The sequence below is a fragment of the Struthio camelus genome, chromosome W (genome assembly GCF_040807025.1).
Source record: "Struthio camelus isolate bStrCam1 chromosome W, bStrCam1.hap1, whole genome shotgun sequence".
In the NCBI taxonomy this organism is placed as follows: Eukaryota; Metazoa; Chordata; class Aves; order Struthioniformes; family Struthionidae; genus Struthio; species Struthio camelus.
In genome coordinates, this window is record NC_090981.1 from 60,787,797 (window position 1) to 60,815,151 (window position 27,355).

The 27,355-nt window shown below is 41.6% G+C and overlaps 1 protein-coding gene across 10 annotated transcripts in view; it reads right to left on the bottom strand.

Moving 5' to 3' along the window:
- The window catches only part of LOC104138512 (CUGBP Elav-like family member 4), a 721,557-nt gene that overhangs the window by 455,244 nt on the left and 238,958 nt on the right, over positions 1-27,355 (bottom strand). The gene's annotated exons all lie outside the window — the stretch shown is intronic.

Below are 27,355 nucleotides of genomic sequence, written 5' to 3' on the forward strand. Positions count from 1 at the left end.
TGCCCTCAAAAGATAACAGATCTCTCTCCCTCAATTTCCCTCTCTAAAAGGCTAAACACATTTCTGATGGGGAAAAATATATTAACTATAATTTTCTAGTACACAATACTCCTATTTTTAGCAAGGAACGTAGTAGAGTGAGGATTGCCCTAAAAAGCTAAGCATGACGTGCAATAAAATAATCAGAACATCAAGACACAGCACTTTGCCATACTGTCTGTAGAGATCCTTTGGATCTTATTTGTTTAATAAAGATGAGTCTTCCTTCGGTTATGTGCATCAAAAGCACAGTCAAATTGAAGAATGTAACACAGAATATTCTCCATAAAACTCTGTTAACAACAGAGAGACCTGTGCAGCCAATGAAGATACAGTAAAGAACTCATTTCTTCCTCTTTCACCTTTTATTATTGTCCAAAGCCAAATTATCCAAATCACAAACCTTGTTTCAGTGTGGAGTATCACAAACGCAAACTTCGGGGAAGGTGTGGCCAAAACATACCAAAAAATCAAGTTGTTTCTTTCTATTCTCCTTCCTCCTATCAGACAGTCTTATTTTTTCTCCTAGTAATAATTTAGATGACAACATTATCACAGAAGCATCAGCAAATGAAAAGCTTGACTCAGTCTCCCATAGATATGTTTAGTCTAAAAAGGTCAGCAGCACGAAAAGCTCTCTCACTTCACAAATGTAAAGCATACAGATATTACTCAAAGGCTTTTGGAATATAAGAAGGGTTATGTTCGCCATTGCAATGCAACCATGTTTCCCACTGAAATAGAAATGTAGGTTGCTACCTTTTCCCCCTGTAGTTCTATATTTTAAGGGAAACGTTCTTTTGGTGAGTCCAGGAAAATGAAAGATTCAATGACCAGCATCCTGCAATTTTGCATTTTTCTCAATCTAAAGACAACACGGTGTCAGTAAAAGGTCTTGTTTGAGCAGCTGGAGACCTGAGGATTTACATTTGTAGGCAGTGTAGAATAGTTTGCCAATGGTAACAACTCTAAAGGTGAAATGAAAATTCACTCTGCAAGCTTATTCAAATCCTTGGCCTCTATGATGAAGCCAGCAGCAATCATTTTTAGCTGAGTGAGGCTGACCAGAATTGGTTTCATTGCAGCCCAACTAATGATTCTTAAGAAACCTCTACCTGGACAGTTGTTGCAGGTTATACTCTGACAATCCTTCCCCATAATGAATTAAATTCACAGTTCAACTGCAATTAAAAATAAATGGGAGAGGGCAAAGAAACAAGAAGAAACTATTCAATGAACACAACCAAAAAACTTATTTGCAATCTCCTGCACAGGCACACTACCTTTACAGTAGTGAGAGGTGCTACTCAGTCAAGTTTCTAATGATGTTTTGATAAAATTCCTTTCTTTAGGCTGTCTGCATGATCATAGGGTGCACAAGATTAGAGCCCTGCCATTTTAAGCAGTGTACAGGCTCCTAAGCAACAGTGTCTGGTCTCCAGAGGACTTAAATTGAAACAAATAGGACAAAGAATAGAAGCAGTAGTAAAGGCAAAAATAAAAGTTGATGGGCATAATTTTCAAAGAGCACCCAGATACTAGAAGCTTTCAAAACCTAGTTCTTTTAACTGGTGCGTGGAGTAGAGTGGAGCTTCATGCAAACATTAATTCTGGATCAGGAGACCAGACAGTTGGGTTAGCTACTGTGCGGATGCATCTGTTGGCTCCAACCTAGCTCAGGCATTTGTACCTCAGAGCTTTATTCTGTATTGCAGATAGCACTTGGAAATGAGTTTGAAGCTCTGAGGTCACTTTGTCGCTTTTGAAAGCCATATTCCAAATGGCTGCATACAGTTGGCTACCAAAATCCAGTAGGAATCTGGATTAGAATGCAGGCTGCCAATACGGTGGGCCAAGGTCCTAGTCAGGGGAGGCAGAAGGGGGAAAATACTTTCTAAAATGGCTGTATTTTTTAAAACTTTGATTTTGTCAATAAAACTCTGGACTTTCAATGGTATTAGTATGGCTGAACTGCAACTTGCAGCACTGCAGGTTTGGAGCTATATTTGTAGCTCAACTTTCTACAGGAGTCAAGTTTTTGCTGTTTAGCAAAGGTACAGAATCACATCTAAAGTCACCACTGGAGACCAAAGGACAAAACAAACAAACAAACAAACAAACAGAAAACCTATCATGTATACAACTGAGACTAATATATGAGACTAATATATTTGCCTAGTTTATGGGCTAGGTCCTGGCAAGTTAACTGTATCAGATGGCTTGGGAGAAATGCTTGTGCAATTTGCTTAATTCTGTGCAGGCCCCAACTTGTAATTACGATGCTGCCAGGAAAGCTGAAGCTGTGTGCAAGAGTAGGAATCACTAGGTGCAAGCTCAGCAGAGTGATATATAATGTCTCTTTCTGAACTGGTCCATTTTCTTCTCCAGAAAAAATGTGGTTACTTGGTGTCTCAGAGAAAAAAAGACAGGAAAAGAAAAAGGGAAAGAAGCTGGACCCACACCAGATCAGCCTTTGCAAAATCCAGGCTTGGTCTCCTCAACCTGACTATGAAACACAGATGAACAGAGCAGCTTCCTCTCTGGGGGCACTAGCAATGCACATTGCAATGGTATCAGCTAAACTGCAGATGCTTTGTAGCAGGTAGCCTGTAAGGCCCTGGGAAGCCAGCCCACTGGCTTATTGAGCCATTACCTATTATATAAACATTACATTTGCTATCCACATCCCTTCCAGAGGCTTTGCTATTCCATCCGTGCTCGCTGTGTACAATGCATTCTGCTCCACTAGGGTCCTCTCAGCTCTTCTCCTCTTTTGTGTTTCCCTTCTTCATTGTCCTTGCTATTCTCAGGAAAGAGGGAACCCGGGATATTGCTGTTTCAAAGCCCAGCGCTGTCTACTGATCAGTGCAAAGCTGTAGGCAAGAGTTTCCATTTGGCCATGGCTGTCTGCTCTGGATGAACAAAACCAGGTCTGTTTTACTCCTATCGGAAACTCCAGACCGTGAGACAGCAAACGCATTCCTGCCTTTGGTTTAGCATCACAGCAAGTATATCCATATATGCTCATTGTGAAGCTACACTAAAGCATCATGTGTCTCTCTAGCTGCTGCAAAGAACGCCAAATAATAATGCAGCTCGCAAATTATCATTTTCAATACAGTAGTTGCTGGCTCAGGCAAAGCAAGTAAGGGGAGGGGGGGGGCAGCAAACCCAAAAGGATTCTGGGTATTTTTTTCCTTTTACCTCATTAAGCTTTGCTTCCAATTACATTTTAATGATGCTTGATGTCTTCTGTATGCTAGCATTTACTGCAGTCTCTTTAAATTTAATCGTCTTGATAATGGGTTACTCTGACACTGCAAATTAGGGGCTGAAAGAAACCTTTTGCCACATCCAGGAAAAGCTGTGTCCACTCTATAGCCTGTTGCTATTCAGCAGAAAATGAGACTTGTATTGCAGGGCTCCTTCTGCCTCAGGCTTCCTACATCCTAAGGAGTGACTTAAGGCCAGACAAACCACACGTGGAAAAAAGAAAATCAGGACAGAAATTCTTCAGCCCCCGTTCCCAGATTTGATGTCAGAATCACCAGGTTACACACGTCACCCCTGTCCCCCACGAGGTCCAAAGGTGAATCCCACAGGGTTCTGACTCTGCCATGACCTGCCCAAAAAACAGTCTGAATTGAGGAAATAATCACATTTCTAACCTCCTCTGTTCTTAATTTTCAAGCCTCCTCCTTTTCCCTAATGCGCTGGACGAAGCACCGCAGCGGCAGGAGCTCTTACCCTAATAATTTTAGCCCAATGTGTTCTTTTGAGGTTTTAATGTTTTGGTAAGGCAAGGAACACAGATCAGATTCAGCTGTGGAGTGACAGCATGACAGGGAGCTTCAGAACAGAATGTTTAGGTTAGAGAGTTTTGGTCAAAAAAGGATCGAGAGCCCCTAGGATTTCTGGATTCTTTACCGAACCTCTTTAAGAACATCTGCCTCTCGTTGTTGTAGAAAGCTGTCGGGATGGCATAACAGAGTGAGTTCTGGCAAGGTATCTTCTATGAGCCTGTTTGAAACCACTGGAGAATTAGGTCTTACTTTGGGGTATAGAGCATCACTGCGAGATGCTGACTTTCTCCAGTTTTCACTGCCCTCACTGACAGCTCTAAATGGTTGGTTCCTTGCTGTAATAGGCGGTGGAGGGGGAATAAAGGAACTCCTTTTGATCTCAGTCTTACGTTTTTCCAGCACCTTTCATCCTCATACAACAGGCATCCATGCCTAGCTAGTATCCATGCCAAGCTGTAAAGCCACAGTCTCACAAGAAAAAATGAAGAGAATAAAATTAGAGGCTCATCACCCACATATTTTCACACCTGCTTGTGTTGTATTTTTGGATGCTGCTTTCCCCATTGGTTTATATGCTTTCTCACTATCAAAACATCTAATCACCTAGCAACTGTGTTGGGTCAAGCCAGTTTCTACGAATTGGATATTTTATCACACCTTCTTACTAGAGGAACACAATAAATTTAAAAAAAAAATGCATTTAAAAAAAGCCAAATGAACACAAGCAAGGAGAAAGAACGCTTGCAGAAGAAGGAAAAGAGAGCGTCAAAAGTCATTTGAGTACTGTATTTAGGCTGAGGTTCTGTTGAGATATGGGGTCTCCTTTACTTTAAAGTTTAAAATATTTATTGAAAAAAGTTATACTGATGAAAAAGTACTTCAAAGGTGCTTTATGGATCTGGCTTATGATTCAGAACTTGCTTATACTTCCCGGCTCCCTTCCGGCAATATTTTACCCTGCCAAATTATTATTTCTTTAGAAAGTGACAGTGCCTTCAAATAACACAAGCTCTTTGGGCAGTTCCGTGGAGTACGTCCCTCTTCAGCCACTGGGACAAGCAGGAAAACAGAGTACTTTTAGCACATCTGGATTACCATCATAAAAATGAACCTACATGTTCAGCTTGATTCCTCTCTTCCAAGTTTTCCCCAACACCAAACTCACAAACTGCACTGACAACTGTGCAAGCAGGCTCATAAAGTGCAAAAGGGGGAAAAAACATCAGTTTCTTTCCAGCTGGTATCTCCCAGTGATGGTGGAGCACAGTGCTGGAATAGATAAGAAATCATTCCCCTTCCTCCATCTTGTATAAGCATCTCTTCTGCAGACAGAGGATGAAATGGATACACGATTTTGGTTCAGAAGGGAGCAGGCTGGTGCCAGCAGTGCAGATCCACCCCATCATATTTACAGAAAATAACTAGTTCACTTAATGACTGTCCCATTAAAGGCAATAATTAAATAGATCATGGAAGCTGAACTAATTTAACAGCCTCCATGGCAAAAACAACATTTCTTCCATAAGTTGCGTGGATCACATTTGTTTTTTCTAAGTCTCTCCTGCCTTTTTTTTCCTGAAACAACTCCTTCTGGGGATATCAAAGGCCATAATTTCAGTCAGCTCTGAAGGTCATGGTTCATGCCTGGCACATCTGGAGGGGTGAAAAGGATTCCTCCAGACGTCCCTGTAGAAACAGCTCTTGTGGATGCACTCTGGAGAGGACTAGCCAGTTCATGTTTATATTAGGGCTGTCAACCGATAACTGATTTTTCTGACTGTAACTTTCACAAACTCTAATCTCTTTAAAATTGACCAAGCTGATTACCATGCCTTTCTGAAAGTGGGATTTCTCTTCCCTTCCCCTTCTAGAAGAATCAAGAATGCATAATGGGATGGCCATAAATAAAAATATATTTACATAATTGTTTGAAAATTCTAAAATGAGAACGAATTTTCCTCTAAAAGTTGGCAATTTTTCATCTGGCTCTGTCCTTAAACTTTTCCAACACAGAATTTTTGCCTCCCTTGTTTGGTTTCCACTTTCTTTCCAATACATCTCTTTTGTGCTAAAACAAATTTAGAAAGTGGAAGAAGAAAAAAAAAACCTTCACAAACCTTCTGATTTTAACCTTAAAAATGAACTTGAAAGAAAATAATATCCGTTACTGCTAAGATGTCTCTCTTACAAGCAAGCATTACTATTCTGGGGAGCAGGATGTGCGGAAGGAAAATCCTAAGCTGTCAGTCCTAAAATAACTCTTTAGATTTTGTTTTTGGTTTTTTTGGCGGGAGGGGGAAGGGGTAGTTTGGTTTTGTTGAGGAATCTGATATAGGTTAAGTACGGTATAAAAACAGTCAATACCCGAAGGAAAATGTCTCACTTCAAACAACCCTCAGCCTAACACATCTCCATTTGTTCAGCTTCCTTTCCATTTCAGTGCTATTTTAATAGGGTCTCCTCCCTTTTGCTCTAAAATAATCCCCTCACATCTTTAGAATCAATTTCTCAAAGGCCCCAAATGCCATCCTGTTGCTTCTCCAAAACCCTCGGAAATGGACTGGAAACCAGAGAGGGTCAGGCTTTCTCTCTCCAGAGGTTTCAAACGCCCATGGATTCAAGCAGGCACTGCTTTACTGAGGAAGGCTGTTTTCCTCAGCACATTCTTACTTCTGCTTCAGTGCTACCCAAAGAAGTTGCAAGAAGGCATACAATACAACACTCCTTTCCCACCTCCAACCGTAAAAAAGGTGCTACTTTTCTGGCTTTAAATGAATATGATTCTAATTGAATGCAACTTTCACTTGGACCAAGATCCACATTGATATATGTAAGAAAAGTTTAGCTGAATCCAAGAATTGTATGCTTTTACATCAGCCACAGAAGTCATGTTTACTTGTGCTTTCCATTATTATTTTGGAAAAAAAAAAAAAAAAAAGCTACGTACTCCTATTCGCAAGTGGGGATATTAAATAAATCAATGGCAAAATCAGGACTAAACCTCTGTTATGTACTATGGTCTTTTTCTCTGGGCCTTTCTTGGTGATAAACTGGTCTCCTACCACCAGCTGATCTAGGGCCCACATTCTCTTAATTATCAGCTCAGCTTATATTCCAGTCTAAAATAAATAAATAACTAATGAGGAAAAAGTATTCTTTCTTCAGATTCTCACTACCTTTAGCCTTCTTTCCTTCTTCGTCTGACCATTTATCATTCAGGGAACATAAATAATTGAAAAGAATAGTACATTAAATTAATTGTAGAAAACACAGGCTTTTAAATTCTCATCTGCATTAAAAAATAAAACAGGGATGCTTGAGCACTCCATTTTGTAAAGTCACTTCCAGCAGACTTTCTCCATCTGCATAGAATTAGCCGCAAGACTTAGCAGCACATTCATCCTGTGAAGACGTTCTTATCTGACACCCATAGATCTTTATCATAGGAAAACATTAATTGAATATTTATTGATGAACACAAGAGAGAGGCGAGAAAGAGAGGCTGACAGTGTGGGGATGGAAGGAGACAAAAAGAGGTGAAACTGGGGTTGGACAAGGTGGAAATAGAGAGATTATACAGTAGTTCCTTTTATAGATGGCCCTGGCTGCCCTCTTCATACAGCTCCCCCCTTCCTGGTATATTCATGCATTATATGAGACCAAAAGAATAAAATGATTGCAATCAGTTTCCATTCCTCATCAAGACCTTACTCTAGGCAGGAGAACTGAAATGCTATGACTTAAAAAATATAAGAGGAAAGACTTAACTGAAAAGAAAGACTACAAGACTTTGTGTTGTTGCCTTCAGATCATCCCGACAGAAGGAACCTGTCCAGGAGGCACAACAACCATGGTCACTTCCAAAGGCAACCTCTGCCATCTGCCCTCCACATGAGGGATCAGTAGAGGCAGTGAACAAGCACAGCACAGAACCAGGATGAATTATATCCTATTCTATCTAATTTTCCTAAGGAAATAGGGTTTTTATCACCATGCTGTGCTTAATATCTGTTTCCTCATCCCATTCTTTCTCTGTCAATATTTTTTTTTAACCTCTCTATAATTTTAACCAAATCTGATAGAGTGAGAGAAAGAAAATTCTTGGGAGACAAAAAAGACACTACATTCCCAAGTTTATGAGACTAGACAGTTGAATGGAAGAAACCTTCCTAAAGCTCTTTTGAGAAAAAGCGGAAGTATGTGCACCTCTTTATATTAGACGTTGTACAATTCACATAGATGGTGTAAAGAGAGGAAGGAGGGAGACTGGATGACACTGGAAACCAGGCTTTATTTTTTCCACTGCACAAAGAAAGGTTATTTTTGTCAGCAGCACTTAAGCACCTTCCAACCAAACATAAGTGACGTAACTGATGTCTGTCACAAATGTTTCATGCACTCTCTCTTCCACCTCCCTGCCCCCAAGGCAGGGAGAAGCATGTATAGAAAGAAAGGGTTTTGCTCTGAAGATGTTAAGCTTTTTTTTTTTGTTTTTTTTTTTTTTTGTGGGTTGCTGTAGAAGAAGATGGGCTGATGAAGGGCAATTGGAACAAAAATAGTGAGATTTCTCTTGGGGATACATATTTATATTACACTGTCGGCCCATGCTGCAGGAGGCCTTAAGAAGTGGTGCATCAGCACAAGGTGGTAATGGTGGATTATAGCCTTCAAATTCTGAGCATTTTCATGGCATCTCTCTGGTGGTGCACTGCACAGTCCAGGTCCCTGAACATCCAGAAGAAAAGATCTACCGGGGTGCAGTGCAGCTTCCTTTCTGTACTTGCTCCTGGGCTTTAGGATAGAAATGTGACCTACCCATCAAGGGCAATTAGAAGGTTGTCACCTGTACTCAGCCTAGGGAGGAGCTCAGGACACGGGTCCCCAGCTCAGGTCGCTGTGCCTGCGACCTGATTCTCAGCATCAGATTTGGGGGGCGGGGGGTCCCTTGATAGATCCAGGGTTTGCTTGCCCCACACTTGGAACTTTGTCTAAGCATCCACTACTAGCCCCTGCCACAGACAATCAGAGGCATCTCTGGTCAGGTAGGATACAACAGTTTTTATGTATGCAACATTGACCAAAATGGCAACATGAAAGGGATGGAGGCAACAGACACTCACATTAACCCGTGTGTTTATTCTCCCAGCCGTACTAGATGAAAAGCTGTTGACAAGAGCAACACTAGGAGAGATTTCCACTGAGGTCACTCCTAGAACTTTCCAAGGAGACAAGGAAAAGATTTCTTGTCTTCTCATCCTGCTAGAGACCCCTTTCGTGCTCTCTGTGACTAGGTGCAGCACAGAAGAAAGCAAAGGTTACTGCTAAAATTTTGCACAGACCAGAAAGTAAAGCACGTCCTCTACCTTCTGGAGGTACCCTCTGCAATCACAGTGCAGAGACCAAAGAGGGGACAGACAAATTCTGTGGAGAACAGGGAAGCTAGGTCACTCTGAGAAGAGAAAAAGTAGAAAAGGAGGTAGAAGCTGGGGAGAAGCAGGCAGAGAGCTGAAAAGGGATTTTGGATCTGAGGAGAGATGCACTGTGATGCTAGGGCCCTGTCACACAACTATCACTCACAAACAAACCCAGAATCACTCACAAAGCAACCTAGAATTGCTACTCTGGAATAATTTTCACAAATGATGGATTATTGCAGGGACTAATGGGATGACATTAAGAAAGGGAAACATACAGGCAGAATATCTGGGAGTCAGTTATGGCAATGAGACAAAGTAGACCATGTGGTAGGCTCCTGAGGGAAGCGGTGAAGGCTACTGTACTTAGTATGTTAAAAACTAAGTGGAATAAAACACTAGAAAATGTACATTAGAGGCTACTCTCACAGTGTCCTCAGGGGAACACACTACACTGTGAGTGTTCCAGCCACTTTCCAACTCCTGTAGGTGTAGAAAGTCATATTTCTTTCTCCCTTTTTTACTGGAAGAACTCCCAAAGTTTCTTTCAGAAGACATTGGGATTCTCAGCTCACGCTCTGCTATTGACAGAAGACCTCAGGTTTGTTTGCGCCTTGACTGGGAGTCAGATAATCCTGACACAAACATTGCAGAGACACGGCGGCTTTGCTCTCGCCAGCAAACTCACTGATGTGTAGCCCAGGGGTGTGTGTGCCACTGTTGTGCTTCTCTTAAATCTCTGTTTTTTTAGTGGAAGTAAAGAAAAAAGACAGATGATGCCAACCCTGGCAGGGGGTTCACTGACTGCTTCTCCTCCTTCCACAACACACTTGGGGTCCTCTCCGCTCATGAGCTTCTGATAAAAGGACATGTCCCTCTCCACATTGTTGTCAACGGTCCCAGTTTTACTCAAGGCCTCCTAAAGGTTGCCAGGAGGAAAGATGGTCCAGTGGTTAAGGACTAACTGAAAGCTCAAGAGATGCGGTTTTAATTCCCTCTGTGCCTTCAGGCAAGACACTTAGGCCAACGTCCACATAGGAAAATGTCAAAACACTGCATTTCAACGCAGCCAGAGACAAAGTGTTTCATGGTGAAAATGCCAAAGGAAAAATAAAATCAAAATAAAAACTTTATATTTGGAAGTTGGGCTTTTCTTTTCAAAATGTCTTTGTTAAAAGAGAGATTTTCTTTACAGGAGGGGCAAATTGGGGCCATTAAAAATATATACATATTAATAATTACATAACCTCCCATCACCTGTCCCAGATGACACAAAGTAAAAACAAAGGATTTCAGGTTGCTACTGAAAGAGATATATTTTTTTCTTTCACCCCTGAACTACGTATTTTGATTCAACTCCGACTGAAATCAGGGCTTTCTCCACTCCCAACTCTATTTCTGCTTTGAACATCCAACAGAAAACCCATGCTCTAACTGGGAATGCACAAAGGAAATCAATGAGAGCAAAGGAAAGGGTTGACAATTTTAATTTGTTTCTTGCCTTTTTTTTCCCCCAATCACGGATACATAAAAGTAAACCAGGAAGACAAATCTAATAGGGGTGAGAGTCTCTTTGAACATACGTTCTTGACAGAGAGATTCCTGCAACAAAATAGTCTGGCTATCAGCCAGTTTCTCTCCTTAAGACTGATGCGACAAGTAATTAACTGAGATGGGGAATATATCTTTAATTCAGCAGTTATGTATACGTTGCCCTGTTTATATATCTTGTTTCTTTTTTCTCCCCTCTTTTTCTGGCTGCCGGACCACTTGCGTGAGACACTTTGAAAGCCTATCACTAGGGAAGATTTTGATCGCAACTTTCCTGTGGTGGTGGAAGAACTCTGGGAGGGCACTCAGCATTTCATCCTCAAAGCATTTAAAGAAAAGGAAGAGAGAGAGAAAGACAGAAAGGAGGACAGAAAGAGAGAACTAAGGAATTCAGAGGGATGCATTATTCAGCATGCTTGGAAACAACCCTTTTCACTGGCTCCACTAAGCCCAAATGCCCTGGAGGTTTTCACTATCTATCTTTTTCCAATGCAGCTCGGAAAAAAAGCTCACATCTGTCAAGATCACAGTTTCAAGAGTCCCAATTTATTCAGTTGAACGGGATAAAAGCGCCTGTTGGAAAAAGATTTGAAGGGGGGGGGGGAGCGGACTGTCCAGTGCCTACACCTATCTATCCTTCTAACCCTGTGTGCACGTATGCGTGTATGAAATACACACTCATTCAAATACATACATAAGTAAAGCTGTCTGCACTCCTGCCAGCACAGAACTGTTTGTCTACCTTCATGCAGGGCAGTTCTTCAGATCTCACATCTGTCAAGAGCTGGGCAGATTTACATGCATTGACCTATAGATATGCAACCTAAGCACATATGGATATGGTATAAAGTGATATAGATATATATGAGAGAGTAGGAGAAGAGGAAAATATAAGGGAAAAGCTTAAAAATCTTGTTGACTTTTTTTAATCTCTGCCCTTCTTGATCTGCTAAATGCTGTCACAAAAACATTTATTAATATGCAAATTCTAAGTAGCAATCTGGAGCCAGTCAGGTTGCGCTAATTTGCACATTAATATCCCTCTTCTGGTGTGCCTTTGCTCTCCGATGGAGGAGAAGAGAAAGAGGAATCTCGTGCTGTATCCTTTTAAAAGGCTGCCACGGCAGTGGTCCAAAGTTTCATTTGAAATGCTGATGCACATTTGAAGAGGAGAAATACAAACAGCATCTAACTCAGATGCAGAGAACAGGGCAGAGAGAGAGAACAGAGCGGGTATGAGAGAAGCCACTGCCAGATGCTTTCCCCCCAAATCCCATAATTGCTCCATAATTGCAGGCTGCAAAGAAGGCAGCACCATAATGAAATTGGTCTCAGAGACTGGCTTTGCAGTTCTGATTGTTTTCTCTTGTGGACTGATTTGTGTTTGCTCTGGCCTGGTTGCCTCCTGGGCTGGATTTCCCTACAGATTATAGCTCATAGGCAGGAAAAAAAAGCTGGGGGGGGGGGGGAGGGGGGAGAAGACTTTTTTTGTTTTAAGTTCCTTAAAAGATTAGCTTTCTCCTTAAAATCTTGTTATAGCAGAATGAGCTCCTCATCAGCCTGGAAAAGTCACAGCTGATGCAGGAAGTAATAGAGGTCTATAAAACTCTGAGAAGCATCACAAAAGTGAGTGGCATGGAACAGATGATCAGAGAATGACTCTTTGCTGTCCCTCCCAGTACAAGAATCAGGGACTATCATATGAAAATAGCATGTAGCAGGTTGCAAATATAGAAAAAGAGTTGATGAGTCACACAGTACTTAAACAATCTGTGGAATACCTTGCCACAAAATACAGATACTAAAGGTTTGCACGAGTCCAAAAGCTATTAGAGAGAGAGAAAACTCCACCATGCACTCCTAACTATGAAGAACTCACCCTATAATCGCCTGAGCCTCAATTTGCTGACAGAATGTTGTCAGGAGCTACCAATATGTTTTGGCCTGCCTCTTATACTCTTTCTTAAGCGCCCACTTATAAGCAGAGCTACTGGGGGAGATGGATTTTGGTCTGAGTTAATAAAGCTGTTCTTATAAATAAGTCGAGCTTTTACTTAGGTGAGGAAATAGGACACAAAACCTCTAAATAACCTTGAGAGCTGAACCCTAGAGCGATAATGTGGCTGACCCTGTGATTATGGGCACAATCTTGCAAATTGTTTAGGTAAATCCTTCTCCTAGGTATGGTGTATTTCCTCTTGGGTAAGGCAAGGCTGGGGAATAGAGCCTTAATTTAGGTACTACATTTCATTAGGATAGCTAAAGGCTTGAGACTATTAGGGCTAGAGAATGTTTTTACAAGGCAACTGAAGTACCAAAGCAAAAAACTGACCGATTTTGTAATGGTCTTTCAGAACTTTCTCTTCAGATCTTAGATCAAACTGGGAGAAGAAATAATTGTATTCTTGTATGCTCAGCTCTAAAAACTAAAGAACGGTTTTGAGATACCAAGTTAGTCACGTATACCTTGTATAACTTAAATTGATTGAGATCTCCATACCCTGGACTTCTTCCTTTAGAGATCACGTTGGGACCTTCAGCTTGCTCTTATCATTTGATAACAGTCACTTTTGGTCTCTTCTGCCCTAAGTCAAATGGAGTCCAGCGACCCTGAGGTGAAAGGATCACTTTCAGCCAATTTGATCGATAGCCTGTCTGTTTTGCAAAATTGTGAGGCAGATTTACCAGCCAGGTCACCACATGTACTTATCCAGACTTTCATTCGTAATGTTGATTGTAAAGCTAATGATATTTTATTCACCCACTAAAAAAAGGGAGTTCTGTATCTGTCTCAAACCATGAAGTCCCTGTTGGTATAGGCTCTTCATTCCCCATCACCAGTTGTAATTCTCTGGTAAATTGTTGCAACATTATCTGCATGAAGATATAACTAAGAGGTGGAGAAATGTGTCTACTTTCCTCAGTTGAGGATAGGATCTTACCCATTTTTAGCCATCTGAAAATGAAACATTTACTTTAACCTAGCTGTAGACTAGATTTCTCAACCTGCTAGGGTAAATAAGGCGAGGCCCCTCTCCTGGAGGAGATTCATCCCATTCTGAGACAGTTATCTGCAATGAGTGAGAGACAGCAGAGGCACCTTTCTCGCCATTAACTGCAGCAGGAGCCTGAACAGTTAGTTTGTACTACATATATAATTCTGAGCTGTCTAAAATGGGATGATATGACCATCCCACCTTCCTGGAGATAAAGTGGTTGTGATCTTAATTCTAGCTTTTAGTCTCTGTTGGACCCACACTTATGGAGATTTGCCCTTTATGCCAACATTTATCCTAGTGCAAAGCCAGCGGGAAATCCTACCAAAGCAGAAAGACGGTGTTTGCTTTTACTTAGCACTATGAAAATGAGCATTTGGAAAGAAGAACAGGATCCACTGTTGCTATCACAGGGGATGATGCAGAGATGGTGGAGAAGGAGATAACTTTGGTCAAAGCCGGACCCACTGATAACGATCCCAGACAAGCAGAAGAAGGTGCAAGGTCAACCTGTAGATCACTGGAAACTAAATACTTCCAATCCATTAATTAATTACACAGCTGGAAAGAGGGGACTGTGAAAAAGGTGAATACAATGACATTGCTGACAACGGGAGCCCTCTATTTATCAGTCATAATGAGCTTCCTTCCTTCCCCCTGCATCCTCCCTCCCCCAGTGCTGCAGCTGCACTGATGTGACAGAGCACTTGGGCTCCCCTCTCTGCTCCCCAGTCAGTCCCCTCCTTGCCAACGTGAAGGTGACTCAGTTATTCATGGCATTCAGGCCTGGGGTATCTCAGCCCATATCAGGCTGCTTGGAGGGTAAACATCACCCCACAAATGCAACACATCTGCCTGCTGCTTTCTTGGGCTCCTTTGCCCAACAGCTCCTTTTCCTCCCCCTCCTGACATCATGTGCAATGAGCCCCTCAGCTAGAATTAGAGGGCTGAAGAAAGTGTCACCACCTGCTCCGAATACTTGAACGTAATGAGGTGAGCAGACATGCAGGTTGAAAATAAATTCTTTTTCCCAAGGTACAGAATTAAATCATGGAACTTGTTGCAGGAGATACTGAGGCAACCAACAACAGAAACAACTTCTGAAAGACAGGTTAGATAAACACATTGGTCTAACAATAGATACTAAACATGATGGCTTCAGACTAGGAAGTCTACAACAGTCTACAACATTAATTTCAGGAGAATGGGAGGGTATGCGGCAGGGGAAGGACTGCTCTGTCCCCAAACACCTACAACTAATCAGCCTTAAAAAGGTGATACTAGGCTAGACTCATCTGTGATCTTAACACAAAAGAGATCTGTTCTCAAGCTAAGGTATTACAAAACAACACCCAAATCGTCCAAACTGCAAATTAATTCTGAGAAGACACTAGTGTTCTGCCACTGAATGGTACCTTCTGGGCTGCCTAGCAGAATCCTCCACTATGCCCTACTGCTAGGTAATACCCTTACTATATATATGGGGAAACTGAGGCAGAGCTAAATGATGCACCAAAGTAGGAAACTCTACCGTATTCAAGGCAGAACAACAATTCACTTTTTGAAAAGTGCATGGCTTTTAGGTAACAATCTCTCTCTTTCACCACCAGCTTCATTAGATAACTCAGAGTTTGTGCTGGAGAGGTGAAGTTTGCAATGGATCAAACAAAACAGTACATTTCTAGGATGGGATATGCAAAGTCATGAATGATATCCGTCATCAACTGAAGAGTAGAAAGGTGTGAACTTGTCATTTGGGAAAACAGGGCCAGGGTACAAATGTTACATCTTTAATAGTCTTCCCTCATTTGCAAAGGCTACGAAGAGGAACAATGCCCGTTACTGTCTCCTGCGTTACTCCACACTAATGGATGCCTCCGAACTAGCAGAAGTCATTCCCATTAAATTCCTGCATTATCAGGCCATTACTTGACAGGGCAAAGATTAATCGCAAACTTTCCGGGGACCATTTATTCCATTTGCCAATCTATCTCTCCCCGTTACGCTGCTTTGGTTGTGTTGTCAATTTTTCAAGTGCCAAGGAGTTTGGACTGATCCAGTTTTCTGTCCATCCATCTGTCACACACCTGTCAATCTGGTTCGATCTGAATGCGCTGTTTGCTTTGGGAAAGTCAGAGGGGGAAGGGAGGTGGGTGGGATGCTGAATGGTGTAGGAGGCAGAAGGTCTGTGTTTGAGGGAGAAAAAAAAAAAAAAAACAGAAAAAGGATTAGCAGGCTGTATTATGTAGAGAATGGAGGTTTCAAAGAAGCCATAGAGGTAAGGCTGAAAATTTAACATCATAAATTTAACATCTCCCCTGGTGCCGCAGGCTGACTCATATTGTTAGTCTGAGAAACTATGAATGAGGTACCTCAAAACACCCGTAGATTTATGGTTATAGTTCATTTTATTGTACTGTTTGGTGCAGGGCAGTGTGTGAAATAGATTGAATGGGAGAACAGATCTTTTAAGAAAATAAACTTTTAACTCAGTGGTCTAAGTCATTATTCAACATCTTCAGAGCTTAGCACCAGGAGTGCTCAGGAAATGTAGCAGAGGAAAAGTGAATTGTACAAACACTTGAGAGTGGAGTTAATTACCCATCCTGATTTCCTTTTAATCGGTATGCATTAAGGCAGTGAGTTTGCTCACTGTTAGTTTGGCTTTGAAGAAACCGACCCTTCCTTCTAAGCTGTTCTACTTCACCACTAGTATATTTGTCCCATGACTAAAAGGTATTCTCACCTCATTGGTAGTTATCACAGAAGATCCTGCCGCTCAGTTCAGTTCAAGAAAAAACACCCAGTGTTTTGCCATGCGGTTCTTACAGATTTGTGATTTGAAAATGGTTCTAGCTCTGAATTACAATCAGGGTGAATAGTTTCACCTAGGTTCATGAGTGATTTAATTGGATACAGTGGCCCAGATCCCTCCACGTATTTAACTAAGATGCTAAAGCTTGGAGTCCAGCCATCCTAAGCTCTCACCATAGACAGCGGAGAAAAAGAGAAAATGTAATTCAAATATTAAGTGGTTGTATTCCCTCTGGAAATCCTCCCCTTCCTTGGCACAATGAGGTTATTAGACACCTGATACAAGTTTTTCAGGTGTACAAAGCTAGGAGGGTTGGATCTAAGCCGCAGCTCCAGTTTGCAGTCCACCTTTATCTCAAATGACCCTGACTTCCAGACAATAGGAAATCCTAGAGTCCAGTGGCTGTAGCATCAGTTGTAATATTCTGGACTCTCTTGGCATGCCAAGTCATTCACTCCTCTTTCACATCAGATTTGCTAGTAAACACATGGCAATAATTACCTTGCTCCTCCTCCCTCATGACAGTTAACTAGACTTTGCAAATAGCTTGACTCCAGTCCAAATTGGTCTTAATCATACCTTCCTTGGAGCCTTTGTGCTAGAAAACCGGAGGTAGTCCCTTCAACAGGGACTGCTGTGGATCACCTATTGATTTGGGATCTTTAGCTTGACAAACAAGTGATGCCTCAACTTTGCCAAAATGCCAAGCCACCGACAACTCCAAATGAAAGACAATGAAAAATTATAGCTGACAAAAGTCAGGTCTAAAATGTTTCACAGCAAGCTCCCAAGAATGACAAGGTCTGAAATCAGAGGTACATGGCAGATGCTCTGATTCCAAAGACGGATGAGCTGGAACATGGAAATTCCCCTTCCTTTACAGAGCCATTGTATGGTGCCTTCCAGAATGGGGGAGGAGGACAACTGTTTTTTAAGATTTCCTCTTTCCTTATTCTCATGCAAGAGTGCAGAAGACAAATTTTGGTTTAAAACCTGCCTAACAGTAAATGGCCTCCACAAAGTTTATGCTTGTGAAGATCACTGTTGCAAAATTAGCCCTTAACCATCTTTACCCCTTTATTCTCCCCCTTTTTCCATCTTTGGAACTGAAGGTTAAAAATTAAACTAAGTGGAACAATATTCTCAGACAAGTTTGAAAAATCAGACCTGCCAGCTTCCTCCCATCGCTGCAGAGTGCCAGCTCCACTTTCATCAGCCCACATTAGAGGTTTCTCACCCTCAGTCCATTCAATCAAGAGAAAACAACACAGGCAGATGGAATAGGACAGTTGATCCAGTATCCACAGGGCCAGATTGGAAAAATCCTTCCAGTAAAGCCTCAGTGGAGATAGAAAGAAAGAAAAAATAAAAGGGAGATCTTTCTTCATTCCCCCTAATAACTCTGCCTCTCACCTTTCATCACCTTTGCATGAAGTATCAAATAAGGGTGTCTCCACTTGTGCTTTCTTGCATTAGAAAACTTCTGTGTAAAATAGAGAAAAAATGTAGGGGATTTTGGAATACTTCAAGCTTGTTAGAGACTTTACAGTGATACATCACTTGTTCGAACCCAGATTAAGATGACCAAAAGAGCCCAGAGGTATGTTGAGGTGGCCTATCTGGAATAAATGTGACTCAGCTTCTAAGGGAGAGTTCTCAAGTCACCTCTATACCTCAAATGAATCACACCTCCAGCATCCTTTTTTTTTACAACTGCACCAGGAATGTACTGGATAAACATGAGAAGATTGGATAATCGTAATGCTAAAGATAGCCCCTTCTGGATGGGGCTCAGACATCCTGGATGGGGCAGGCTGAAGAAATACAGCACCACTATCATCTGTGTTAGATCTGCTGTGAGAATACCAGTCTCCAGGACTGATGATCCCACACCATTCATCAACTAGCACAGGCTCAGGTAGGACACTCAGGTAGAAATCCCCGCAGCAATACTGTCGGTGTCAAACGCAGGTGACACCAACTGCCTCCTGCCATGCCCTTCTTCTCTGCCTCCAGGCTAGCACCATAAAAGATATTGGAAGGGGCTCTCTGAACACACTGTCACATCAGGGCTGCCTGTTACTCTATTCTTCTTTTCAACTCCTTCCCCTTTACTCCAGCACGGGTCCCCCTGTCCCTTTTAGCTTTAAGATGTTTTTCAAAAATAAAAGAAATTTCTGATCTCCCCTTAACACTCACTTCTCCCTTCCATTCAGGACTGACATATTGTGCCTCTCAGATTTCTTTTAAAGCCTTTACTTCGTTTCCAAGCCAGTTGCTAGCTTTGTTTCTAAAGCAGAATCTTTCCTCCGTTTATGCTTCCCAGCTTCTTTTTAAAGTATTATTATTTCAGCAGAAATGTCAAAACTTTGCACTTTAAAATAATGCAATAGGGGAAGCTGCACAGTTCTCTGTGCTGAATGGGGGAAAAGACTATGAGAGAACTGTAATACTGATCAGTGATTTAGAACAGTGTAGGACTTAGATTCTTTTATCCCAATTTTAACAAAAAGACATAATAGAAAAGCTCTGGGACACCCATACAGCTGAAACAGCAAATGGAGCATTACTGCTGTGTACATAGGAACATTTAGGGGCAAAAAGTGTGCAGTCATCTACTCTTTCACCCAAAGCAGCCTCAGGGCATGTTTATATTGTTCTAGTAATAATGACATCTAGTGCAACCTAGATTTCTGAGGCATTGGATACCATACAACAAATGCCCTAGTATGCAGTAAGACCTAATTTCATTAGGAAGTCAGCTAGAAAGCTGGAATAAGGAGATGCAGACTCAAGACATCTGAAAGGATGTGCTATTTAAGCTTTTTGGATGCAGTGTTTCAGGCAGTAGGAGACAGCATCTTAAACCATCTCTCAGTTGTACCTCACCGTCTCTCCTACTTTGTTTCAGTGACAAGCCAGCGTCCTTGAAAACAGAGGTCAACAACTGATTGTGTAGGTGACAAAGATGGCATGGAGCAAGCCAGAAGAGCTGGGGGACATGGCTTTTTGAAAGAGACATTTGTGAGAGACAGGTGCCTCACACAGAAGCAAGATACTGCTGATCAGGTGTGTGTGTGTTTCAGTGGCAGCGTCTCCTGGCTCCTGTCAGGCTTCTACCTGCACATGTAACTTCTAATTTTGGAAATAAAATACCTCACACTAAGAAAAGAAAAGAAAAAAAAATCAACATGCTGCTATTTAATGGTTGCTGATTCCATGGTTTAATTCATTATTGAAGTTTCACCTTGCTCTGAAACAATTAGAAGTGCTCATGTGATCAGTTACCAAGTCTCAATTGGGAGGTAACAATTTATGGCTGAGAAGCTGGAGGTGACAACTTCTCAAAGTGCCTTTCAATTGTATCTCCCCTCAGTTCTCATAAATGTAGTGATACAAATATATATTTAGGAGTAAAGAAATTAAAGAAGATCGAACTCAACAAGAAGCACAGGTCAATTGTACACCATAATAGTACGAAATGTTTGTGTATGTTCTCAGAGAAGAAAAGGACTGATGGAGAGCTCTAAATTAAGTTTGACTCTCCATTTGAAGTACAATATGAGGTAAACACTTTTGCAAACTGGCCATCACTAGAGATCTGCATGAGGTACTGAAGAGAGATGCCCCATGAAGATCAAAACCAATGAGAAAGGGGTGAGAAACTAACAAGCTCCATAACATGAACACCTACTGCTTCCATCCTCAGCAGAGTGTTAAACATGCTTCAAGATGGCACCAATAACCTTGCCTAGCTGTTCTTGTGTGCTGTGCTCCCACTGGGAACATTAGAACAGGCTCCAGCAGGGTGGGGACGAGCAAAGAGGGAGCAGGTTGCTAGTCTTCAGTGCTATGCTGTTTATTCTGCTTAGCCATAAAGCAATGTAAATCAAGCATGTCATCCTACCTAATTGCATGTTCATATAGGACTTAATTGGTAATATTCCTGCAACCCAGCTCCTCAACCTTCATGTTGCGTTGAGTTCCTCTCAGAGACTAATGAGCTTTATACAACAACAAACATTTAGGTCTGTTGTTCTAATTCATTAACATAATGGGCAATACAATGAGCAGTTATGATAATAAACACTAATAAGAGGTACTAGCGACACTTATTCCTGGCAATGCCAGGGCTGCACAGTGTGTTCATACAGTAGGAACAGAGGGACGCAAAGGGGTACAGTCCTTCCAGTCCTCTCTCAGTAGCTACACAGAGCATCCCCGTACAGAGGAGTGGCGTGCCCTGCCATGAAGAGCTTATCCAAAATGCAGAACAGTAGCTGTCCAGTGACTAAAGCAGAGGCCTGAATTGTGACAGTTCTTTGGATATGCAACCGTTCCATGACCTTCGGATGTGTGGTAAGTCCTATCAAATTTCCTTGTCCTTCAGTTTCATACCTGTCAACTGAAGGTGACAATATACCATTAATTTTTATCACAGATAATGAGACAAGACCAAAACATCCTAAAGGTACTATGGGCTTTTTTCCAGTTAAAGCATTTCAGAAAGGAATGCAGAGGACAAGAAAACAAACAAACAAACAAACAAACAAACAAAAACTCCTCAGTTTGCCCCCCCCACCACCCCCACCAAGGGAAGTTCATAGCAAGAGGTTCATTGGCTATTCTATGAAAACAATAACTGCACCTATGATATTTTGTTACTCAGTGAGGGGATTTCATAGCCAAACATATGAGTGGAACTACGCATGAGTCAAATGCATTGAAGATAAATATCTGAGACTGTCAGCACAGTCGTCATTTCATGTCTTTACAGGTATTAACTCCCAGCATGGGTAAAGACATTGCCTGTAATAATGAGGAACTTGCTGAAAAGTGTACTTCACTATACGGATAACTTTCAGAACACAGCCATAAATATTACTTTGTTACTTTTTAAACAATGATCTAAAGAAGTTCTGGTCTTAGACTATGCAGCACTTGCAAAACTTGTTAGCCTTCTGCTATCCTTTAGGTTGTGTGAGCAAATGCTTTAATCTAGTGGGGATGACATGGCCACACTGCAGGTAGGACAGACCTATAGTATCATGCCTCACCTCACCAGAATAACTACCCTGACTTAACAGAGACACATGCCTAGGAAGCAGGGCATCATTCACCTTTTAACTCAATTGCTAAAAATGGTATCCCATTTACAGGACAGTTTTTTCCTTCTCTTTGTTCATCTATGAATGGAGACCTTTCATTTATATACTCTTAGTTAGGATCTCAGTGACAGACATTGCACAAGCAAAGAAATCTAAGGCTTCAAAAATGTATGATTTTTAAAATGTATTGCCAGACTTTATTACAATGGAAATATATTTTTCTAACTGAAGTTTACACTGTCATTATGACACTAATTCAGTTATTCCTTATATTTCATCTATATAAATTTAATCTTCTTGTAAAACAAAAGTCACTTGTTTCCTTAACATGGGCAGAACTGACTAGAGAAAGAGGACATGAATCTGCCACTCTAACAGCATGCTCTTACGGTTAAGGATAACGGCAGTATTAAAATAAAATAAAATATAATAAAACCATGTGAAGTAAATATTCAAAATTCCAAAGGCTTGATGGAGAAAGCATCATGTAAAAAAGTCACCTGACAGTTTAACGTTACATTCCTGAAAAGCTGGACAGCTCTTTGGCATAGTTTGGATCAGAAATGTATGTAGGAGACTAGAGAAAGGTACAAAACTTTCAGCTACGGTAAACAAGAAAGCCCTTCCAAACAGGGCACAAATCACCACTGACGACCTGCGTGGTGCTGAGCACTTGTGATATGCAATGTATTGCACAAAAATGATCTTGGGCTGCAGGTGCACCATCTTTTATAGCCCGTGGACGCTTCGTATGCCAGGATTCTGTACAACGACTCAGAATTTCGATGTGCTTCCTGCCAGTAAACAGTGTTTCTACACTGGCAATGACATGGTGAGAGTTAATATCTGTAAAGACATGAAAAGACCACTATGTTGACTGTCTCAGATATTTATCTTCAACGCATGTGACTCATGCATAGTGGCAGTTCCAGTGTATGTTTGGCTACGAAATTCCCTCACGGAGTAACAAAACATCATAGGTTATTTTTTCATAGAATAGCCAATGAACCTCTTGCTATGAACTTCCCTTGGTGGGGGGGGGGGGGGGGAATCAACTGAGGTTTTTTTATTTTTCTTTTACAAGATCAAGTACTACCTTCAGAGGACATGGGGAAAAGGGTCTAATTTAATCAACCTTAAGTTATGCAGACTTTAAGCCCAGCTTCTAAGCTAGTCATTTAAACAAACACTATAATCAATTAAGAGTGATATGCACCTCCGTGAAGGCATTTCATCCTATCCTATCCTAAATGTGGTGGTAGCCTAGAAACTAAGTTTCTAACTTTAAGATGCCTAAAGAGAATCTACTCTCTTTCTGTCTTGTAGCAAGCAACCTCTTCAGGGCAGGAGGTACCTTTTCTTGTCATTTGCACAACAGCAAGCACACTATTTGCATTAAAACACACACACACACACACAAACCAAAAACCCCAACAGCCATTGCTATCAAACTATGTCATCACAGACTTGGAAATTCTCAGCTCTTACACCACTGATTCATAAAATCTGCTCATCTTCCTCACTTGGACTGTGATCCACAGCAGCCACAGAGAAGTGAGTGCTTGCCATGCCTCCATTGGAACGGTTGTTTTTCCAACTCTCTGTCAATATTTTTTTGCTGACCTGCTGTAGAAGCAGGCCTGTGATTCAAGGAGAGAGCTTATTTCAATTAATGGGGTATGATGATGGGGAAAGACATAGTCATTTGCAACCTGGGAATTCTGAGGGGTACCTTTGCCTCAGGATCAATATTGCTGGTGCCACAAATGTCTGCCATCCCACTCTCCCCTCACCAAAAACACACACCATTTTTCTTCCTGTTAGGTCTCCTTCCTTCTCATCCCAGGAGCTGTTACAAATCTCAAACCTCCACATCAAACTCCTAATGGAGTTTAGTTCTGGGGAAGGGGGAGTAGGGAGAGAAGTTGATTGTTTTAGAGATAAAAATTCTTTTCTGTTTTTTCCATCACAGACCTTTCTCTTCGACCTGGAAAATGTATATAGTACTTAGAGGAAATAATATTATTCTCCAAAAAGGAAGAAGGTGAGGACAGGACTCACTGGTGACTTTGAACCCCATCCTTGACAATCTCACCTTCCATTTATCCACAGCTTGACTGTGAAAGATGCATTGGCAGCAGCTCACTTAATGATTTTAGAACTAGTACTACTGCTGCCCCGAGCCAATTTGCCATTAAACAGGAGAGACTTGGAGCCTTTCTACTGTACAGTGTAATTTCTAAAGGGAGAAGAGATAGGAATTGGTTTCTCTGTGTGATGAAAAGCTGATTCTCTCCAATGAAGATTAGAAATCTTAATAGATCAGCCTTCTGACGTATATGTTGGTGGCATTTGACAATAAAGCGCAATTCATGGCACAGAAAAGGAAAGGTAAGCCCAGCCAAAAGGCGTTAGCTACCATAAAAGCTAGCGAGTGTTATTTATTTAGGAAAGGTGAACCTCAGAGTTACTCCACAGTACAGGCTGTAGTTAGAAATGAATGTTTCCAGACAGTCATATAATAGACACATAAAAATAGCTTAAACCTTCAGATGGGCTTTATCAGTTATAATTACAAATGAATTAGGTTAAGATTTCTGGTGTGCAGCATGTTGGACTATTATTAGGGCCCGCTGCTCTCTCCTCACTGTCCCCACCCCCCCAAAAAAAAAAAGAAAACAACCAAAAAACATAGTTATGTTTCCAGAAAGTAAGTGCATTCATTCAGAAATTCTGAAGACCTCTAGATCCTTTAAGTCCAACAACAGCAAATCTTTCAGGTGCCCCGGTGCCAAATTTACTTAATAAAACATTGTAGTGCAGACCAGCTGGGGTCAGCCCAGATCTCCATCAGTGCCAGAGGAAGCACCAATGCCAACAGTTCTCCATCACTGCTTTTGTCTGACCTTCTACATTGCACAGCAACAGAATTTCCCCCTTACCTCCTTATTAAGTATAATACTTTTTTAAATTGAAATTTATCTTGCAAAAGAGTTCTCCACTCTTTTCTGAAGGAAGTAACAGACAGAAAATATTCCACTTCCTTTCCAATAGCCAGTCATCCTCACTGTTGAAAAAAATCTCCATTTGTCTGATTTTAATTTCTTGCTACGTTTTCTCCCTCAGATTGAAGTCTTTTATTACCTGCTATTTTCTTCTTTCTGAGGGTTGACCATGTGGTCATGAGCTAACAAGTCACTACATTATGTTTCAAGTCATGACTGAGTTGTTCAGGTGCCTTCAGCTCAGACCTTTTATGTGGTGACTACTGTGCATTAATAGCATGGCTAGCTGCCTGCTATGTCTCAACAGGGTGGTAGTGACTTCTTCACTGGCAAAACATTGTTAGTGATCATGTAGTTGTACTCAGTTCCTTCCCTCTGTTTCCCCTCCCACTCCTCAGCTGTTTGTGCATTTGGACATGTTGTTCTCCACTTTCTTCTTAAGTTGGACCTCCCTACTTCTGTCTTTTCCTCCTCCTCCTCCTTTCCCTGACTTCTTGCTGCTCCCCAAACCTGCTTTCCTTGCAACACTACCTCCTCAACTCGCACTTATGGGGCTGGTGATTCTGCTTCCTTGAGGAGGTAGCGTTATTAAGGACAGTAAAGCTTATTAGCTTAGATTCTGCAACTCACTTTTAATGTCAGTGAGCCACATTTCAACATCAGGAACCAGTGATTTAGACTGCAAGCTCTGTGAGACAGGGTCTTTACTCTGTTTGTTCACAGTAACGACATCTTCCAACTGAATACAGTTCTGATGACTTCTGGGGGTCTAGGAACAATTATAATAAGTGATTTAAATGAGGATCTGTGAAAGTAATTAGGTAGCTGTCTCTCCCCTTCACCTACTTGGGACCTCTCTCCACATTATCTCTGTAGCCTTTGATTATCAAAATTGCCAGGATCCTTCCTGACTTTGTGAATCCAGATTACTTCAGTCTGTCTCTGCCTCAGTTTCTCACGGGATGAACAATTATAACAGGTCATACTTCAAGGCTAGGAGGACTAAAGTTGCCATGTTTCTATCATACTTTTGGATCCTTCAGTAAAAAGGTTCAGGATAAATGCAGACTTTGCATTGCTACAGAATCAGGATACTATATAACCTAATTGTTTTCATTTCACTCAGGTTTCTAACACTAGTGTTTTTTTTTTTTTTTTGCATCTAGGAGTGTATTTTCAATAGCACAAATGAAAGACCAGGAGTGGGTTGGCATTGAGTTTCATTGGAAGATAGGACATCAACTGCCGTTCATCTCTTTGGAAACCTATTAACTAATATGAAAGAACTGGTAAATCAAATAAAACTTTCTGGCAATTCTTCAGTTGAGAAGGGACAAAGTGCTAACACCAGATGCCATAACCCTCTATGAAATGAAACAACCGAATTTCACAAAATCTCTGTCACTGTCATTTAAACATGACCATGCTAAGAGATTCAGCAGCTTACCTCCCCATGCACGACTGAGTTAAGCATCAGGATACAAAAACTCATGTCATGCATCTTTAGAATAGTGGTAGCCTTTCCTAAGTAGCTTGTGGTATGTTGTGACTGAAACTCCCTCAGATGCCCAAGCTAACAATTCATTCTTAACACCAAACATAAATTGCCACACATCTCTTCTAGATAAAACCTAGGGTTGGAAAATCAGGAAGTTCTCTGAGATGTTAAAAGATAAATCTCTGGAACTATGTTCTTCTAACAGATTCTGGCTCATAAGCTTCACTTATTTTTAAATCACAGAATCACAGAGAGGTTGAGGTTGGAAGGGACCTCTGGAGATCATCCAGTCCGACCCCCCTGCTCAAGCAGCATCATCTAGAGCGTGTTGCTCAAGACTGTGTCCAGACATTTTTTGAAACTCCATCACCTCTCTGGGCAACCTGTTCCAGTGCTCTGTTACGCTCACAGTAAAGCTTTTCCTCATGTTCAGACGGAACTGCCTGTGTTTCCGTTTATGCCCACTGCCTCTCATCCCGTCACCGGAGACCACTGGAAAAAGTCTAGCCCCATCCTCTTTACACTCTTCTTTCAGATATTTTAAAATATTGGTAAGATCCTCCGTCAGTTTTCTCTTCTTCAGGCTGAACAGGCCCAGCTCCCTCAGCCTTTCCTCACAGGAGAGATGCTCCAGGCCCTTCCTCATCTTAGTAGCCCTTCGCTGGACTCACTTCAGCAGATCATATCTCATACTAGGGAGCCCTCAGTACTGCAGGTGTGGCCTCATCAGGGCTGACTGGAGGGGGAGGATCACCTCCCTCGACCTGCTAGCAACACTCTGCCTAATACACCCCAGGATACCATTGGCCTTCTTGGCCACAAGGGCACATTGCCGGCTTATGGTCAACTTGTTGTCCACCAGGACTCCCAGGTCCTTCTCTGCAGGGCTACCTTCCAGCAGGTTAGCCCTCAGCCTGTATTGATTCATGGGGTTATTTCTCCCTAGGTGCAGGACTCTGCGCTTCCCTTTATTGAACTTCATGAGGTTCTCCTCTGCCCGTATCTCCAGCCTATCAAGGTCCCTCTGAATGTATCAGCCACTCTGGTGTATCAGCCACTCTTCCCAGTTTTGTATCATCAGTAAACCTGCTGAGGATGTACTCTGTCTCTTCATCCAGAGACTAGA